Here is a 5,426-nt window from a genome sequence, read left to right as displayed (position 1 = left end):
AATGCTCTGAAAAGACATGCTCCATGTTGTTAAGGTGACAGGCAGTCATTGCTATGCCGTTTAATTTATATCTTGAATGCTTAATACCATAATGCTTTTGGCCGCAGTGAACCCAACTGAAAATTTGAGCTATTGATGGCAGTTAATATTCAGATAAACCTTGAAACTGACAGCTAACCAGAGGGAAGAGTGATGAGATTTGGCGTCAATCAAAATTCTAAGTGAAATGTAATATTTTGTTCTAACTTCTTCTTAAAAATATAAACCTTGCAACTCAGGAGTTGTTTTGGGTCTATCCCAAGACAGACGGAGATGAACAAAGACCTGTTACTTATCCAGTCACAAGAGGCTGCCTTTCTTTAACTGGTCTCTGAGGGGCTGAGTATTAGTCCTCCTGGCACTGTGGAGAATATTATTCTACTCAATCAATCAACCATTTCAGCCAAATAGCTCACTTGGCTAATTTTTCTGTTTTGGTTTTATTAGATTTGATCAGCTTTTGGAATGACTTTACTAAATCATCTGGTTGTACCATTGGCTCTGATTCATTGTTTGGCTTATTAGAGGCCCTCAATATAGTTAAAAACCACATGCAATTCATAGTAGACCAAATAAATGTATGTGGATATCTGTGCATATTATATACAAGGATTTATCCCTGCCTCTTACTTTTGCTTCATCTTCGAGTTGGGGGAGCTTTTTAAAGCTTGTCCATCTTTTAGTGGCAGAAGGTATTTACGATATTCTCATTGATGTGTTCCCCTCCTCTTCTTCCTCATCTTCATTATTCATCTTAAACAGTGGAAAGTCACAGAATAAATGGGGGAATCAAGAGTCTTTATTTTTATTCCTTCACATATTATGTAGAAGAAATCAGACAATCAGCTTTTTCTTTTCCTAATTGAATGGCACACTTTTGAACACATGTTATGTGTTGTTAAACAAAGGAGTGTCTGGTAACTTTCAATGAAAAGTCTGTCGACTTTTACTGTGGCTGAAATTACAGCTTGACCAAATTCTTCAGTGAATTTGATGTAGAAACTCTCTTTGTCTCTCCTCTTTTCTTTTTCTCTTTTCTCCTCTCTTTCCTCCTTTTCATTTTTAAACAAAATCCAAACATAAAAATGCCATTTTCCAAATTATACCCCGGGGTACTCATTTACAGCTTATTTCTAAATCTAGGGCAGATACCCCTAAGAGGTGATCAAAGAGATGGAGGATCTTTTCTGCTGTTACGATAGATTTAAAAGTTGCAGATAATAAAGTTTTAGAATGGGGTGATGATGGAAGAAATAATATGTTATTTGATGCATGAAGCTCATAAATGTCTGAGAAGATTCTGTTGGAGAAATATGGAAAAAATATGGCAATTCAGGGAATTAATGAAAACAGAAATCTGAATTAAATGGAAACGGGACTGGTTTACATTTCCACCTTCAAAGTTTTGGGTGTGGGAATGAGCCACCTGACTGAGATATTGTCTGAGTCAGTATTAGAATTGTTCATCTATGTTACAAATGACTTAGCATTATGGGTGAGGCTGAGTATGGCATAACAACCAGTTTGGTGTTGGTGACTACTAGAATTCAGAGAGGGGAAAGAATTTTCTAGGTTTGTCACTCAGAGGTTGAGTCTAGGTGCTTATTAGGAAGGGAACATATAATTTCAGGTCCAAGGTGGGCACTTTTCAGAGTGAAAGGAAAAGCCATTAATATTCATGCTGAGACAACACGCGTAGACTGGGCTGATCCCAGGTAAATTGGATATATGTCACCCTACTTATAGGCAGAATGCTGTGAAGCAGACCTCTCTGGGGAGATCTCTGGTGTAGACTGTCAGAATTACAAAATATTTCCAAAAATGTAGTCTTACTTGTGTCACAATTTTTTATTGAGGTATAATTTACATATGATTAAATTCAGAAATTATTAATGGTCAGCTCAATTATTTTTGACAGTTATTGCTATGGACTAAAGGTCCTCCCTTCTCCCACCAACTCATATGGTGAAGTCGTTAACCCTCAATGTGATGGTATTTGGAGATGGGGCCTTTGGAAGATAATTAGGTTTAGATGAGGTCATGATGGTGGAGTTCTCTTGATAGAATAATTGCTCATATAAGGAAAGGAAGAGACACCAAAAGTTCTCTCTCTGCCATGCATGTGACAACACAACAGGAAGGTTGCCATCTGCAAACTAGCAAAGAGCTTGCACCAGAAACTAGGAACTGAGTTGACTGGTATCCTGATGTTGGACTCCTAAGCCTCCAGAACTTTGAGAAATACATATTTTTATTGTTTAAATAAATGTTTTATTGTTTAAGCCACCCAGTCAATGGTACTTTGTTACAGCAGCTGAAGCTGACTAAATCGCATACACCTGGGTATCTACCAACTAAAACAAGATACAGAATAAGCATAACGGCTTTCAGATTCATCTATGTTTTCAGATGTGTCAGTATGTGCTTCTTTTTATTGCTGAGTAGTATTCCATCATGTGTATGACACACAAGCAAGCACACACACACTAGCCATTTCTATTATTTGGTAAGTTCTATGTGTGACCTGTGACTTAGATGCCTTCAAGCCCCACATTTTTTCCACTATTCGTATTTTGGAGTTTAAGGAGGATTCAACTTAGACTATGATATTGGTAAAATAGTTGAGTTCCCATGTTTCAGTTTGCCCATAATGGAGAATTAATATTCAGCCATTGAGGGGAAAATAAATAAAGAAATCACACATATTAACTAAGTCCTTAAAATCTATCTTATTTTATCCACAAGGTAACCAACTTGGTCTATACCTTGATCTTCAGAGAACATTCAGCCTTTACTTTATGTATACTAGATATAAATTCCAGTATCTGGTCAAAACTACACTCTCTGGAATTGGTAAGGTCGATAGCCTTAAAAAACAACATCAAAATTTGACTAAAAGGTTCCATAAAGAGTATAGTTGCCCTGATTATGGTAGTAGAAGTCATATTAAGATTATATCTAGCAGATATAGGAAGAGAGGGGCATCAACCTGATATTTCAGTAAATATAAGATCTATAGATAGATGATTTGTGCAGGAGGGGGAAAGTGAGGGCTCAGAAAATATTTCTATATTTTGATAATGAGATAGGTTTTTAAAATCTCTATACAACTTGTAATTATATTATGCCATTGGTCTTATAATTGAAAAGTAAAAAAAGATACTATATATATATATATACACACACATACACAGTTATATATATATATATATATAAAATTCAAGTCCAGTTTAGGTAGGGATTATAAATATATTAATACTTTCCACATCAAGCTTTGCATACGACTAAAATAACGAGGTATTCCTGGACATATATCATTTTTATGTGAAAATCATAACCAGCTACCATAACAGAAGTGGATTGCAACCTCTTTTTTATTTTGGTGAAGTGACACCTTATGGTATGACACAACATATTCACTAAAGAAACTTGTGTATCATTAACCTTTTCCTAACATCAGTTTCCACACCTTTGAACAGGTCTTTCCTTTTGGCTTCCATGGCTTGTTAGGGTACTTGAGGCATTTTTAGCTAGAGGAGTTTTACAGCTTATGTAGCATATTTAGTGGCGAATTGTTTTCAGATTTATGTGCCCTACAACAAAATATCTCATGGCATAAATCTTAAGTACAAACTAAGGAGGCAAATCTCTAATTGTATGGTTTCCTTTAGCTGGCATATTCTTATTTATTTCCCATACTTTTTTGTAGGTGTTATTCCAATACATGGATAACATCCATGTGTTCCAAGAGGACTTGAATTAGAAGAGACTTTAGAGATCCCTTCATAGATGAGGAAATAAGTCCCCAGAGGCCTAAATGACTATCTTGGTTTATAATTTAGGTACTGGCAGAGCTGAGATGCCTTCCTCTCACTCCTAATCTAGGGTTTTGTTTTCTAGCCTATGCCCTACTACCTCTGTCTAGCAAACTGTACCAGGCATTTATCCATTCAATAAAGTTTGCCAGAACTATTCCAAATGTGTAATGTTATCATCAGCACAAGGGCGGGTGATCAGACAAATTATGAGTAATCCTGCTCTTCAGATGTGATAGTTAAGTGACAAAGTGAAGGCAGCATATTACTGATGTTGACACCATCAACGTGTTACAACACATTAAAGGACAGAAGCAATAGGATACTTTTACCTAGAAAGAGTGAGGAGATGTTGTGCAGGAGTAGAGCCGTAATTGGAACATAATAATCATGAAGAAACTGGCCCTTCAAAATAAGAGCACAAGTGACAGCAGTTAGAGAAATTTAAGGTCACAACAGAGTAATAAATCTTAATGTTTAACTGAATGAATCACGTGGCCATTTTAAAATATATGCTATCAACAATCCTTTCAAGTAGGCCTTTTGAAGTTGGTAATTTATGACTGTAAGTGTTAGACTGCTTGCTCTCACCATCATACCCCCAAAGATCACCCTGTCGGCTGTCCAACAGTTTATGCTGCTACTGCTTTCCATCCCCTTAGTAGATTTTCCTTTTATTTTGTGTCTACTTTTTATGGTGATACACGTCTATTGCTTCCTGTCATTTCCTGGGTACCTTCTATTAATTTTAGTCAATGATACATAATTGCTCTTTGTTAAGTTTTTCATAGACCTCAGTCCCAGAAGAACGGGAAAGTTAAGACACTTATCACCCTGTCTAGTATTCAAGGTGATTGGGAGTTATTATGAAATTGTTTAGGTGATGTAAATAATTTTCTTTCTTTTTTCCTACAGACATTAATACAAAACAATATCGACTGCTAATTCTCACATGGTTAAAGATCTGAGTAATGTCATATGGGGTAGAATTATAGAGTTCTTTCTTTAAGTAGAAATAGTACTTGTAAAGAAGTGTCATAGATACCTTGTTATTGAGGCTTGCCTAGAGGTGCAAGTGACAAAGATGAGCCCTGGGTAACACTTTAACCTTGGAGTAATTCATACTTCATCTATGTACTTTCTATATATTGTCCTTAATTTTGTAACGTGACAAAGTCTGACAGAGTTTGGTTAAAGGATTGCTATAATAACGATAAGCATGGTTGATAGAAACTGCTGGAAATAACGAAAAACTTTGTGTCATTCTTTCCTCCACATAATATGAAATGGTTACCTTGATTGTGTTTTCCTCTGAGCTGCCGTTGTTAACAATAGAACACAAGAACACTCTGTAGTACCTGTAATCTGATAAAAATATATCGCTGTTGCCCTTGCAATTAGAGTGCTACTGTAGAAAAAAAATGTATGCCCTCATTACCTTGTAAGCCAGTAGAAACAGTTGAAAAGTGTGGAAACATGGCCCCTGTCTCCTTTTCTCTTCCAGATCTTACACAGATGCATCTAAAGGAGGGAACCTAAATTTTACACAGAATCTTAGGTGCGAGGAAGTCT

This window comes from Ailuropoda melanoleuca, chromosome 10, assembly GCF_002007445.2.
Source record: "Ailuropoda melanoleuca isolate Jingjing chromosome 10, ASM200744v2, whole genome shotgun sequence".
Taxonomy (NCBI): domain Eukaryota; kingdom Metazoa; phylum Chordata; class Mammalia; order Carnivora; family Ursidae; genus Ailuropoda; species Ailuropoda melanoleuca.
This window is presented reverse-complemented; position numbering follows the sequence as displayed.